Source organism: Balaenoptera physalus (assembly GCF_965194825.1).
Source record: "Balaenoptera physalus genome assembly, chromosome: 3".
Taxonomy (NCBI): domain Eukaryota; kingdom Metazoa; phylum Chordata; class Mammalia; order Artiodactyla; family Balaenopteridae; genus Balaenoptera; species Balaenoptera physalus.
In genome coordinates, this window is record NC_138890.1 from 13,317,826 (window position 1) to 13,333,038 (window position 15,213).

General features: G+C 55.5%; 1 protein-coding gene across 9 annotated transcripts in view; it reads left to right on the plus strand.

Annotated features, from left to right (window-relative positions):
- CRTC1 (CREB regulated transcription coactivator 1) overlaps positions 1-15,213 on the plus strand; it is a 78,502-nt gene that overhangs the window by 29,864 nt on the left and 33,425 nt on the right. The window lies entirely within an intron of this gene.

The window sequence follows — 15,213 nt, forward strand, 5'->3', positions numbered from 1 at the left end:
GGGAGACAGCTGCATCTGTCCTGGCTTGGGCGATCTGTGGGTATGAGTGTCTTGGGGCTGCTGTAACAAGTACTACTGACTGGGGGGCTTCAAACAGCAGGAGTTTATTCTCTCACAGCTTTGGAGGCCAGAAGTCTGAAATCAAGGTGTCAGCAGGGCGATGGCTCCCTTTGAAAGTCTGGGGGCAGAGCCTTCCTTGCTTCTTCCAGCTTCTGGGGGCTCCCCCGTTCCTTAGTGTGTGACTGCATCACCTCAGTCTCTGCCTCATCTCCACATGGCCTTCTCCCTGTGTGTGTCTCCTCTTCTGTCTCTTATAAGGATACTTGTCATTGGATTTAGGGCCCACCTGGATAATGCAGGAAGATTTCTCCGTCCTGAGATACTTTCCTTAATTACATCTGTAAAGACCCTCTTTCCAAATAAGGTCAAAGTCACAGGTTTCTGGGGTGAGGATGTAGACTTGAGTTTTTAGGGACATAAGTGAACCCACTGCATGTGCCTGAGCTGAGCCACATCAGGTGCTTGGTCGGCACCTGGTGGGGCGTGGGAAGGTGCCATTTAGGTCTTGCTGTCACCATCTTCGTTGCCCTTGTCAGTTAGGGGCTTCTGACCCTGTCGCCCACCCAGCCCTGCCTTGTGTCACCCCAGCACGCCTGCTCTGTCCCTCCTACCTCCCATGCCCTTTTGGTGGGCCTGCCCGGAGCTGGGGATGCCTCTCTGCATCCCCCAGGTACACTGGGTAGACATCTGTGACTCACTGTCTGCATGTGAGATCACGCTCCCATCACTCCCCAAGCCCCTTGGCCTGAGTGGGGGGAGCCTCCTCTCTGACCTCTGACCTCTGCGGGGCCTCTGCACCTCAAGCAGCCTCCCCTTCCCTGGCTCCATGCAGCTGGGGCGTCTCTCCCCATGGCCTCCAGGGAGCCCCCAACCCTCACAGAACCCCTCACTGTCAGGATCATTGTGTTGGCCTGTTTTCGGGTTCATGTCAGTCTCTGGCCTGTAGAGGACGAACGTGGAGTGTTGGGTCCCCACTCGAGCCCAGGTGGCCCCAGTCACCCTGGTTATGCGGTTTGCCATGGCCCTTCCTTTGACCTGGAGTTCCTCCCATGTCCCATGGGGCATTTCTGGGGCTGCCGGCCACCCTGCAGCCTGCACACTCCAGCTCCTGTTTCCACTTGGGGATGTCCTTGGAAAGGAGGTAGCCCAGCCTTCTCCCGGGTCAGCCTTTGCCTACACGGACCAGCCACAGAGACGGTCCAGAAATTGCAGCAGAAGGCGGGTTCCCCATCATCTACCTCCAGCCCTGGGGGGGGCGTGTGTCCCCTGCTCTCCTCTGGAGGATCCTGCCGTGCGGCTCGGGCTCCTCGCTCTGCTTATCGACGCGGCAGGAACATCCTTGTGCATAAATCTGCCTTTTGGACCATCTTCCTCAAGAGAGCTTCCCAGAAGTGGGATTACAGGTCATAGGGCAGGAACATCGTTCAGGCTCCCAATGGGTGCAGCCAAATGGCTCTGCAGACGCTGCCGGCCACCTGCCTCTCAGGGTCTGGGTCATTTCCTCTGCAGCTGACGTGTGCTGGGCGGGTCTGTGTGCCGACCTGGCTTCACCCCTCAGCCCCTGGGTGACAGTGGAGGAAATGAAGGAGAGAGCACGGCCCGGGGGGCCCAGGGGCTGCAGGAGCAGGGTTGGGGCTTGAGCTTTGAGGTGTTGCCATTATGGGCTGGTTCTTAGTGTGGGACTCGAGGGGACACAGGATTGGGTGACTCTGATGGGTTGAAGAGTGTCCCCTCTCCCCCAAGTTCATGTTTTACCAGAACCTGCGAATGGGACCTTATTTGGAAATAGGGTCTTTGCAGATCTCATCAAGTCACCGTGAGGTCATCCTGGAATAGGGTGGGCCCTGAATCCAGTGCCTGGGGTCCTTACAAGAAGACAGAACAGAGTCACATAGGGAGAAGGCCATGTGAAGACAGAGGCAGAGATTGGGGTGACACATCTACAAGCCCAGGAACACCATGGACTGCCGAAAGCCACCTGCAGTCAGGAGAGAGGCCTGGGACAGATTCTCCCTCAGAGCCTCCTGAAGGGTCCGATCCTGCTCACACCTTGATTTCAGACTTCTGGCTTCCAGAACGGTGAGGGAATAAATTCCTGTTTTTTAAGCCACCCAGTTTTTGATCATTTGTTACGGCAGCCCCAGGAAACTTGTATAGTGCCCCAGAGTGGGGGGTGGACATAGAGGGCCCTGGGGTCAGGGTTCCTGCTCCCACAGAAGCACCTTTCCCGCTGTACCTCGCCACGTGGCGAGGCTGCCAGGGGTCAGGAGTGTGCACTGTCCTGAACCACCACCCCACTCTTTCTTTTCTTTTCTTTCTTTTTTTTTTTGTTACTAGGCAGGGAACTTTATTAACCTGGTTCCAAACTTTATTCCCAGGCTTCTCCAGCTTAATTAGCTGCACAGAATGAATTGTGGATAAGCAAAACCGGGAAAGAACTGCAGTGTCTAAGGGGTTTGGACTTAAACATATCAGAGATCTAGATCTTATCAGCTCCAGAAATCAAGTAACGTAGTAGAAATGGGCAGCTCCAAGTAACTTCTTCAAGCCTGATCTGCTTTCGAAGTTCACTCGATTATTCTGTTGGCCTCACTCTTGGAAGCCCCTCTGGCCTCGAGCCCCCCAGCCCCGGGGCCTCCCCCCAGAGCCTCCTGCTGGGCCCGGGCTGAGTAGCCCCTGTGGAGGCCGGGAGAGCTTCCTGAGGTCACAGGTGAAACCAGGTGCGTTTGGCCATTTGGAAGGGGCCTCACTGTGTGCTAGGCTCGGCCGCCTGCCTTGGGGGAGGCTCAGCCACGCTGTGGGGACCTGCTGCCCAAACAGAAGGGGTCGGGGCTGGCGCTCGTGCCCAGGCCGTCCTGTGCCTGTGGGGCAGCCGGCCTCCTCTCCTCGCCAAGCTGTGGAACCAGGGGAGCAGCGTCTCCAGTTGGCCCTGCTGGCAGCACTGGGCTTTGCCTTTGGGCCTGCAAAGCATGGCTCCCCTGCTTCCCACTTGGGGCCCCTCACACCTCTTTAGGACCTGTCAGGGCTTGTATAGGGCAGGGGTAGGAGAGCAAACACTGGGCCCTCCTGGCCTGCTGCACACACCCTCCCCGCCGACTCCCACCCCGTGAACCTGACGGTGACGGGCTGTGGCCCTGCAGTCAGTATGTGGTGAAGGGGCTGGGGGCAGTCACGTTGCTGAGGCCCCTGCTCACTTGATCCCACCCCAGCCCGCTGGGATGCGGTGCCGAGGTGCAGGCCAGAGGGAGGTGTGCAGCTCCAGCGGAACTCTGTGCCCAGTAAGACCCTATGTCCCTGTTGTCCCACCTAGTACAGCCCCCAGGACCTTGGGGTGGGATTGGCAGTTTTGGGGAGGGGTGCCTTGAGGACCTTCCAGGGGCGTGTCTTGGGGGGGGGCCCTTCTTCAGCTCCCAGTGTGCCGAGACCGCCCCGCCTGGCGAGTCCACTATGGTGTCACCAGCCCCTGGGTCTCCAGCTGGGCGTTCACTGCCTCCCTGTGCTGTCACGGACTGGGCACCTGTGCTTCCCTCCCCACCACTCTGCCGTAACTGCCCATCAGAGCTGGCCTGACCTTGTCTTGCCTCTCTTCCTGGGCTTCCACTTCTGCCCCTAATGTTCCCTCTGCCTAGACCCTTACTTCTTCACCCTGGAGTATCACCTTGAGGGTCCCCATCATCGGCCTTCCCCGATCATCCATTCGCAGGGTCCCCACCTCCCCCAAGCTTGGCTCTGAGTGGCCCTGCCTCCTCTCTAGGTCCCCAGAGTTAGTTTCCTAGGGCTCCTGTAGCAAAGTACCTTAAGCTGGGAGGCTTAAAACAACAAGTCTCTCCTGGGCATATATCCAGAAAAGATGAAAACTCTAATTTGAAAAGATACGTGCACCCCAATGTTCAAAGCAGCACTATTTACAATAGCCAAGATACAGAAGCAACCCACGTACCCATTAACAGATGATTGGATTAAGAAGATGTGGTATATTTATACAATGGAATACTACTCAGCCATAGAAAAGAATGAAATAATGCCATTTGCAGCAACGTGGATGGACCTAGAGATTATCATACTAAGTGAAGTAAGCCAGAAAAAGACAAATACCATATGACATCACTTATATGTGGAGTCTAAAAAAATAATACACATGAATTTACAAAGCAGAAATAGACTCACAGATATAGAAAACAAACTTCTGGTTGCCAGAGGGGAGGGGGAGGGATAAATTAGGAGTTTGGGATTAACAGATACACACTACTATATATAAAATAGATAAACAGGGACTTCCCTGGTGGCGCAGTGGTTAAGAATCCGCCTGCCAATGCAGGGGACACAGGTTTGAGCCCTGGTCCGGGAAGATCCCACATGCCGCGGAGCAGCTAATCCCGTGCGCCACAGCTACTGAGCCTGCGCTCTGGAGCCCACGAGCCACAACTACTGAAGCCTGCACGCCTAGAGCCCGTGCTCTGCAGAGGCCACCACAATGAGAAGCCAGCGCACCTCGATGAAGAGTAGCCCCCGCTCGCCGCGACTAGAGAAAGCCCACGCGCAGCAACGAAGACCCAACGCAGCCAAAAAATAAAAAATAAAAAAAATAAATAAACAACAAGGACCTACTATACAGCACAGGGAACTATATTCAGTATCTTGTAATAACCTACAATGGAAAAGAATCTGAAAAAGAACAGCTATATATATATTTGTGTAACTGAATCACTTCGCTATACACCTGAAACTGACACAACATTGTAAATCAACTCTACTTCAATAAAAAAGTTGTTTTGGAAAAAAAAAGAATTTAATAACAATATAAGGATCAAAAAATACCAGAGATTCAAAACAAAACCAAAAACAAACAGAAGAAAAACAAAACAAAACCCGGAAATCTATTCCCTCATAGTTCTGGAGACGAGCAGTCCCAGATCAAGGTGTGTGCAGGGTTGGATCCATCTGGGGGCTCTCAGGGGGAATCTGTCCCAGGCCCCTCTCCCAGCTCTGGTGGCTTCTCGTAACCCTTGGCTGTAGCTGCACCCTCCGATCTCTGCCTTCACCTTCACACGGCCTTCTCCCTGTCTGTCTCTGTGTTCTCGTCTTCGAGGAGCACTAGTCATTGGATTTAGGGATCTCCCGAAATCCAGGATGACCTCATCTCAAGAGCCTGAACTAATCACAGCTGCAAAAACTATTTTCAAACAAGGTCATATCCTGAGGTTCTGGGTGGACATGCAGCCCCCGTATAGTGGCTGAGCTGATTCACCCTGGACTGTTCCTGCTCCTCCGTGCTGCCTTGCACGTGCCCCCACCCGGCCCCCCACCCGTGACCCTGGTGAACAGGCACATGACTTTACATTTGGGCCACTGATTCTGGAAACACCAGGCGTGATTGTCCACCCATCACATCTCTGTCTTCAGCATCCCCGGGGCAGCACGCACCACTTGTCACCTCCGCCTCACTGACTCCCGGGACAGGTCCAGAGAAGACCTTTCCTCGCAGGCCACCCCACCTTGCACCCTGGGGGCTCCTGCTGGGAGAGTCCTGGGGTCCCTGGGCTTCGCCTGGGCCTGGCTAGCTGTGGGTGTTCCCAGAGGACTCAGGGTGTGGAGCGGTTCTGGGCTTCCCAATTCCAGATACAGCTGTTGGGAATTCCCTGGTGGTCTGGTGGTTAGGACTCCGTGCTTCCACTGCAGGGGGTGTGGGTTCCATCCCTGGTCAGGGAACTGAGATCCCGCATGCTGTGCAGTGCAGCGAAATGAAACAAAACACAGGACTTCCCTGGTGGTCCAGTGGTTAGCGATCCACCTTCCAATTCAGGGGATGCGGGTTCGATCCCTGGTCGGGGAACTAAGATCCCACATGCCATGCGGGGCAACTAAGCCTGCGAGCCGCAACTACTGAGCCCATGCGCTCTGGAGCGCCACAACTAGAGAGAAGCCCGCGTACTGCAACGAAGAGCCTACGCGCTGTGGCTAAGACCCGACGCAGCCACATAAATAAATAAATAAATATTACAAAACACAACAACAACAGATACAGCTGTTGACGGTTGCTTCCTCAGGATGGGAGCTGGTCCCTGAGGCACCTACGGAGGCCAGGCAAGCAGGGCCCCAGCTGTCAGGGCCTGTTGGCCCACCAGACAGACACAGGCCGGCAGCTTACCCGTGAGAGGGTGCTGCGGACCGAACTGTGTTCCCCAGATTCCTGTGTGGAAGCCCTAGCCTCCAGTGTGACCATATGTGGAGATGGGGCGTGCAAGAGGTGATTGAGGTGAACTGAGGTCATAAGGGAAGGTTTCTGATCCCATAGGACAGGTGTCCTTATAAGAGGGAGAGAGAGACTTCTCGCTGAACACACCCCAAGGAAAGGCCACGTGAGGACACTGGGAAAAGGCAGCGTTCTGCAGGCCAACAACAGGGCTCTCACCAGGGGCTGTGCCGGCACCCTGATCTCGGCCTCCAACCTCCGAAACTCTGAGAAGTACACGTCTGCTGCTTAAGCCGCCTAGTCTGTGGTATTTTGTTGCAGCGGCCCGAGTTAATACAGAGGGTTATTTTGGAAGTAAGGGGTCAGGGTAGGCTTCTTGTCATGTTTGAGCTGAAACCCAAAGGATGAGAAGGAGCTCCATGGAAGGTTCCAGAAAAGGGTGAGGTGGGTGCAAGGGTCCAGAGGCAGGAGGCAGGGGAGGGCCTTGTGGGCCACCGGGAAATTGAGGTTTGCCAGGAAAAGAGCCTGGATTGTAACCGAGGCCCCGTCCCGTTTCCCAGGTGACCTCAGGGCAAGCCAGTCATTCCCCCCGGGCCTCAGTTTCCCCCCTTGTAAAACGGAGGTGAAGCCATGTCTCCCCATCTCAGGGCTGCTTCAAGGCCCCACCCAGAGTGGGTGCCTGGCTGGCAGGCAGGGGAGAGAGGCCCCCCAGGAGCCAGCTGTGCTGCACTCAGACCCCAAGGGACCCTTCCTACATCCCAGCCCGACCGTCTGTGCTCAACAACTGCCACCAACGAGGGAAACAAAACATGCTCAGAGCGGACCCTCTGATTCAGCCGGGGTTGGGGATTTGGCAGCGGCAGCAGAGCCTGATTAAAGGCATTCCGAGGCGCACTCGGTGTTTGTGTATCTGGTTCTGTATTTACACTTTGGGAACGAGTGAGGAGGCAGCTGGGGAGTGTCTCAGTCGGCCAGGGGGCCGGGGGCCGGGGTGACTCAGCCTGGAATCCACGCTCGGCCACATGCCTGTGATGCTTTCATTCATTCCCAGGTTCATTCATTATTCCTTCCCGTGCTCGGTAGACGTGTAATGAGAAACTCCAGTGTACCGGGCACGCTTTGGGGGGGCAGCCTGGCTCTCCTCACTGTGGAGCCGTCAGTTGGCGTGGGGGCCCATGGTGAGGTGGGACTGGGGCAGCAACAAAGTTAACAACAGTGAATTATTACTATTTTTGGCCGCACCGCACGGCTTGCAGGATCTTAGTTCCCCGACCAGAGATTGAACCCGGGCCCTTGGCAATGAAAGCACAGAGTCCTAACCACTGGACCACCAGGGAATTCCCAACAACAGTGAATTAAAAATGTACCAAAAGCCTAAATGTAAGAGCTCAATCTGTAAAATTCCTAGAAGGAAGCATAGGTGTAAATCTTCCTGGACTTGGGTTAGGTGATGGAGTTTTAGATGTGACACTAAAAGCACAAGCAAAGAAAAATAGATTAATTGGAGCATATCAACATTAAAAACTTCGATGCATCAAAAGACTGTCAAGAAAATGAAATATTTGCAAACCATATAGCTGATAAGGGATTAAGATCCAGAATATATAAAGGACTCTTATAACTCAACAAGAAAAAGACATACAACCCAATTTTTTTAAAAGGCAAAGAACTTGAATAGACCTTTCTCCAAGGAAGATGTACAGTGACCAATAAGCACATGAGAAGATGCTCAGCATCACTAGTCATCAGGGAAACGAAAATCAGAACCGAAATGAGATACCACCTCCCACCCATCAGGATGGCTACTGTCAAAGCAACAGACACTAACAAGTGTTGATGAGGATGTGGGGAAATTGGGACCCTCGTGCCCTGCTGGTAGGAATGGAAAATGGTGCAGTAGCTGTGGGAAACAGTCTGACAGTTCCTCAACAAGAGAAATACGGAGTTACCATGTGATCCAGCAGTTCTACTTGGAGGTACATACCTGAGAGATTTGAAAACAGGGACTCAGATACTTGTCCATGCACATCCACGGCAGCACTAGTCACAGTCGCCAAAAAGTGGGACAACACACGTGCGTTCATAGATGAATGGACAAAATGTGCTCCATCCTTGCGGTGGAATATTATTCAGACATAAAAAGGAATGAACCTCTGACATGTGCTGCCGTGTGGACGAACTCTAAAAACACCATGCTGAGAGAAAGAAGCCAGACGCAGAGGGACAAATAGTGTGCGATCCCATTTATATGAAATATCAATAACAGGCAAATCCATAGAAACAGAAAGCAGATTAGTGGTTGCCGGGGCTCTGGGTGGGGGGATGCGGAGCAACTGCTAATGAGCGCTGGGTCTCTTTCGGGGTGATGGGAATGCTCTGGACCTAGCTAGAGGTGATGATCCCACGACACTGTGAATGTACTAGATGGTACTGAATTGTACAATTTCAAAGGGTTCATTTTATGTTGTGTGACTTTTATTTTGATAACAAAGAAAAAAAAAGTTTAAAAAGGGAGAAGAGTGGTCCCGGGCCTTCCTGGTTGGGCACCTGTGCAGGCACAGCCGTCTCCCCCAGAGCCCCAGGTTTCCGATCCTTTCCAGAGCGGGCAGGAGAGGTGTGGGGAGAGATGGCACGGCCCACAGATGTTGTGAATGGAGCCCGGGAGGGGCCGTCTCCCCTCCTCAAACACGTCTGGTGCACGAGCTAAGACCAGGTAGCCTCTTGGGGCCAGGCCTTGGAAGGAACCTGGAGGGACACAGCCAAACTGACTGGGGTGCACACACCTCTCAGGGACTGCTGGCCCCGGAAAATGTACTGGCAGCTCCACGTGACTCAGAATCAGACCCTTTCAGGGGCTCTGCGGGGCTCCCTCCACAGGCCCCTACCGCTGCTGGAATACTTGGAGAACCTGATGAAGCCCTGGTCTCTCCCTCCCAGGGAATAACACCCAAAGGTGACCCCTCTGCTGTTGGCAGCCTCCTGAGGACTCCACCTAGGGGAGCCCTGAGGGGCAGTGCTTGGGCCAGGGTGTGCGAATCCCCTGGGGTCCTGCTCAGCACTCAGGTCCCAGGAGGATCCTGCACTTGAGATGGGATTTACTCTCCACCTCCCTCTCACGAGCAGCTCTTTGCCTGTGTACTTGGGAAGCTGTCTGTTCTTCCTTGGGCCTCAGTTTCCCCAGAGTCGGGGGGTGGGCTGTCCCACGTGGGCGCAGGAGAAACATTGTCCCTGCCTGGGATTCTGAGCACATCGAACAGTTAGTTGTTCCTGCATTCACATGTTCAGCTGTTATCTGGTCTCTCAGTCCCCATGTGAGTGCCAAGCTACTCCATTGTGCCAGGGTCCTTGCAGGGCTGACAGTCTAATGGGAGGAGATGGACCTTGGTCAGGTGGTTTTGGATAGTGAGCCGTGGAAGGAGGTGACCCCATGGGGGAGAGGTGCGCAGTGTTGGGCTGGCCCAGTGGGAAGAGCCTTCTGGAGGAGGGAGGGCCAGTGCAAAGGCCCTGAGGCAGTTACCTCAGCTGGTAGAGCACAGTGGTTGGGGGAGAGCAGAGAGCCAGACAGTGCAGGCCTTCGTGGTGAGAGGGGGAAACAGGTCTGCTGAGAGCTCACAGCTCCTCTCTGGCGCTCTGCTGCGGCCCCCATGCCTGCCCTGGCTTTGCAAGACAGAGCTCAGCCTTCAGCTACTCCCCTTAATTTCATTAGAAACTTGGCCAATTGCCATGGTGGCTGCTGATGGGCCTGACCGAGGCCGGCTCCTTCTAGACAGCGAGGCCTGGGAGGGGTTGGCAGATGGGAATTTGCTGTATCCTGTGGGGCTCCCAGAGGATGGGGGCTGCCCTGGAGAAGTGACTGCATCTGCCATGCTATGCCTTCCCAGGGCCACGGGCCCCCGTTCTTTCCCGGCCTTGTGACCCCTACTCCTCCCAGTCCCTTGGACGCTGCCAGGATCGGGGGGTGTGTGCCCAGTAGGGATGTGGACACAGACTGCGGATGCACACTGTGCTGGGCAACTCTGTCCCTGTGGGGTCCTGTCAGCAAGGGGATTGGGAGAGGCTGGAGAAGCTACCCATTTATACACGGTTCTGTAGGAGGAGCGGGGGTCGGGTGGGGGAGAAGGACTTTGTATGGGGGTGGGAGGGCCGGTCCTCGCTCAGGCTGTGTCAGGGGCCGGGGCAGGGGAACCCTGTGTGGAAACGAGGGGCCCAGGGTGAAAGCAGGACCTGAAGTGGCTTTTTATAGTGAGACTTGTGCTGGGTCCCCCTTGACAGAGCCGAAGTGGTTGGGTTGATGCTCTGACTGTAAGCTCCCAGAAGAGCTGGCGTGCTCTGATCTGTGATGTGATGTGGCCTCTGCGACACTCTGCGGTCCCAGCCACCCGCTGGTCCACAGGGTTATGCGAGAGTCAGGTTCCAGGAGTGGAGTCCATGGCCCACTTGGCCACTTCTGAGCTCGATGGCCCTGGGCAATTCCCTTGCCTGCTGAGTCTCAGTTTTCCCATCTGGAAAGTGGAGTGTGCTAGTAACCTCCTCAAAGGGCCTGTCTTATTACTATTTTTTTTCTTTTTTCTTTTTTTTTTTTTTTGGCCTCGCTGCATGGCTTGTGGGATCTTCCCCGACCAGGAATTGAACCTGGGCCACCGCAGTGAAAGCCTGGAATCCTAACCACTAGGCCACCAGGGAACTCCCAAAGGGCCTGTCTTAGGTTGAATTGTGTCCCCTCAAAAGATGTGTCCTGGGGACTTCCCTGGTGATCCAGTGGTTAAGACTTCACACTTCCGGGCTTCCCTGGTGGCGCAGTGGTTGAGAATCTGCCTGTTAATGCAGGGGACACGGGTTCGAGCCCTGGTCTGGGAAGATCCCACATGCCGCGGAGCAACTAAGCCCGTGAGCCACAACTACTGAGCCTGCGCGTCTGGAGCCTGTGCTCCGCAACAAGAGAGGCCACGATAGTGAGGGGCCCGCGCACTGCGATAAAGAGTGACCCCCGCTTGCCGCAACTAGAGAAAGCCCTCGCACAGAAACGAAGACCCAACACAGCCAAAAATAAAAATAAATAAATTAATTAATTAATTTTAAAAAAGAGATTACAAAGATGCACAAGGAAACTTAAAAAAAAAAAAAAAAAACAAAAGACTTCACACTTCCACTGCAGGGGCCACAGGTTTGATCCCTGGTGGGGGAACCAAGATCTCCCATGCCTCATGGCGCCCCCCCACCCCCCAAAAAAAGATATGTCCACGTGCTCACCCCTGGAACCTGGGAATGTGACCTTACTTGGCAAGAGGGTCTTTGCAGGTGTAATTAAGGGTCCCAAGATGAGATTAATTCTAAATTAGGATGGGCTCTGAATCCAATGACAGGTATTATTCTAAGAGAAAGGAGAGGGGGATTTGAGACACAGACACAGAGGGAAAGGCCGTGTAGAGACAGAGGCGGAGATCGGAGCGAGGCAGCTGTGAGCCAAGGACGCCTGGAGCCCCCCGAAGCCAGGAGGGGCCTGGGACGGATCCTCCCTCAGAGCCTCTGGAAAGAACCAACGCTGTCCACACCTTGATCTTGGACTTCCACCTCTTGAACTGTGAGGGAGTGAATTCCTGTTGTTATAAGCCCCCCAGTCTGTGGTAATTTGTTATGGTCGCCTCAGGACACTTGAGACAGGGCAGTTGTGATGCTTACATGTGCTGAGACTTGAGAAGGGTTCTGTGGCCCATGGCGGGGGCTCAGGGGTGCCGTCTGCAACACTTGGGGTGGGAGGGTGGCTCAGAGGGTGCCTAAGGTCTATGCTGTGCTTCCTGGTCATCTGTTGTGTCCCCATCGGCCTCAACCCTGAAACACCTCTGACCCCTAGGGTGTGGCACCGTGTCGTTGGTTGGTTGGTTCACACCTGAGAGCAAGAGGATTTGAGAGACACGAACTGGACTGTTCTGGAAAGATCTGGGGCTGCAGGATGCTGGTGGGAGGCGAGGCCAGACATGCAGCAGCACTTCCTGGGGGTCCGGCGTGGCCCCATACAGTGCTGGCACCAGACACGTTGTGACCAGTAGACCGTGAATGTCGGGAGCCCGCCACCTGGTGGGTACAGGATGGGGATGGTGGGTAGGGTTCATGGGCCAGGCGTTTTGGATGAGGCAAACGTGGCTAGAGAAACCAAGAGGCATATGGAAAAGGCCTGGGTCAGTCAGTGGTGCTGTCATTTTTCTTCCTTTTGACCCAGTAAAGGAAGAGGGTAGCTTTAGGGGAAGCTGGGCAGGGTGATTCAGGAACTCCCTGTGCCATCTTTGCAGTTTTTCTGTGAACCAAAAACTTTATTAAAAACAACAACAAAGCCAGAGGCCAGTGTGAAGGTGGCTTGGGGGGGCCTGCTGCTTGGGTGGGGTGTCAGGGAGGCCCCTCCAGGATGGGTGTGGAGGGGGAGCTGTCACAGGCTGAGGCCCTGGGGGGGGGTCACAAACTTGGGGTGCTTTGGGGTCAGGTGGCCAGAGGAAGAGTGGGGAGAGCAGAGGGCAAGGAGGCCACAGTGAAAGCGTGGGTGATGGACCATCTGCCTGCCCTCAGCATCTGGAGTGGGGTCCACCCTCACAGTCGGGGAGCCTGGACTTGGACCCCAGGCTGTCTGACCCACAGGCGAAAAGCAAGGGGGAGCCTGGGAGTCACAGCTCCTTTGAGCCGGTGGGTCTTGTCCAGGCTTCACTGCCCTGCCTGCACCCGCCTCTGCCAAAACCCATGAGGGTGGGGTGAGGGGAAGGGGCGGCCTAAGCCTCCTGAGGGCATCGGGAGTTACGTTGGTGTCCTGAAAGGTTCTTATGTGGCCTCCAAATGGGACTGTCACCTGGCTGGTGAAAGTCAGCTCCTGAGAGTGGGAACAGTGGTGTTCATTCATTGATTCATTCATTCACTCATGTGTTCTATGTTCCTTTGTTCCACCAGCAGGTGCTGCTGAGTGCTAGACCCTGGCTTGGATGCCAGGTTTATGTCAAGGTTGGGGGTAGGGTAGGGTAGGAAGTGCCATCGAGGGGGTACAGAGTGAGGACCACTGGGCGGAGGGATGCATGAGGGACTGTGGCTTGACAGCGGGAAGAGGCATGAGCTTCAACGTCAGGCAGCTTGTTAGACCCTGACTGGTGGTGTCACTCTGCTGTCCTCCTTGTGGACCCTCTGAGGCATCAGGTCCATGGGTGGAGCCCAGGCTGGCACCTCCTCATCCCAGGACCTTACTCCTGGGGTTTCCTGGCCAGGCCTGGGATGGCAGTCAGCCCCTGCAAAAGTTAAGGGGGTCCCTAAGACCACCTTCACATCTGACACCAACTGCAGAATTTGAGGGTTCCCAAGACTGCATTCAGCTCGGCAGTTCACTGGAAGGACTCAGAAGTCACTGAAAACCATCATACTCATGGTCACGGTCTATTACAGTGAAAGGACACAGATCACAGTTGGCATGGGGCGGTGGCCAGGAGACTTCCAAACACAGAGCTGCAGGTTGTCCCTTCCCGTGGAATCACATGGACAGTGCTTGCTTCTCCCAGCACCAGTCTGTGATGACATACATGGGGGTTGTCAACCAGGGATGCACCCCAAGCCTTGGTGTCCAGGGTTTTTATTGGGGTTCGCCACGCAGACTCTGCTGACTGCTATCTCCAGCCGCTGCAGAGGGTGAGCTGGTATTGCATTGGCCTGAGACCTCCACCCGAAGTCACACTGTTGGCATAGATACCCAGAGTGGCCCGAGGACCTAGGCAAACAGAAACACTCTTATCAGGCAGGGCTTTCAATTCCCAGGAGCTGGGGGCAAAGGTCAAACTGCCCTGGGCCAGGTTAACTCTCCTGCACAGCCCCACATACAACCGAGGGTGAGCACAGGGGTCCCCCAAAGGACGAGTGGAGCCCCGCACTGTGTCCACTCCAGAGGCCGCACCACAAAGCCTGACATTCCCAAAGCACAGTGGATGGGGGTTGGGAACCATTGAGGGAAAGAAAGGCTCCACCGGAGGGCTGGTGTTGCAGCAGCGCACAAGCCGTGAGCAGCCTGTCCCCAGTCTGGGCTCCCTCTGGCCCGGAACGTGACAGCTTTGCAGAGTACTTTCCTGGATGCCGGGGTTTCCAGAGCTGGCAGTTCAGCCTGTGACAGAAGCATGTGTGGTATAAGCACTTCCTGTATCACACACCTGTCATTTGTGCACACATGCTCACCTGGACCACCCACTCTAGAGAGGGGGAAACTGAGGCCCAGAAGGGTGCTGTAGCCCCCCAAGGCCACATGGTACTTGAGAGGTGGTTCTTGAGAGGTGGCTGTAAGGCGAGTTCCTGCCACGTGGCTCAGACACAAGAAGGGGCGGGGGGGCGGGTCTCAGGTCCAAGGTAACCCATGCCCATCGCCCATCCTGCTTGGCCTCCCCCTCCCTCCTGACCGGGGGTTGGCCTATTTCATCTCATGCAACCGCAGGGAGGGACACAGTGGGGTGTTCACGGTGAGCGTCTCCAGCCACTGGAGACAGAGCCTGGGCCGGACCCTGCAGATGCCTGAGAACCACCCGTGGAGGAACGGAGCAAGGTCAATCTCCCTCCCGGCTCCACCGCGGCTCGCAGGAAACAGCTGTTTACCTGGGTGAGGTGCTCGGCTGGGCGAGCAGCCAGTTCCCGAGCTTCACTTCCCCCTCCGGTGTCGGAGGCCCCCCAGGAAGCCGGGACTGGCGTGGGAGAGCGGGGCGGTGTGGGCGGACAGCAAACGGAGCGCTGCCAGGAGCTGTTTGTGAGGGAACGTGAGCCGGTCTTGTTGTGTACACAGTGTCGACCCTAGCAACCGCCCCAGCCGGCTGGAGCGGACACCCACCCCTCCCCGGGTGCCCAGCTGCCACCCCTCCGTCACAGCACCTGCATCCCAGCCAGGGCAGATTGACGGGCTTTGGGGACCTGGCTGAGGGCCTAGGGCCACCGGTGGTGTCAACCAGGTCACGAGCATC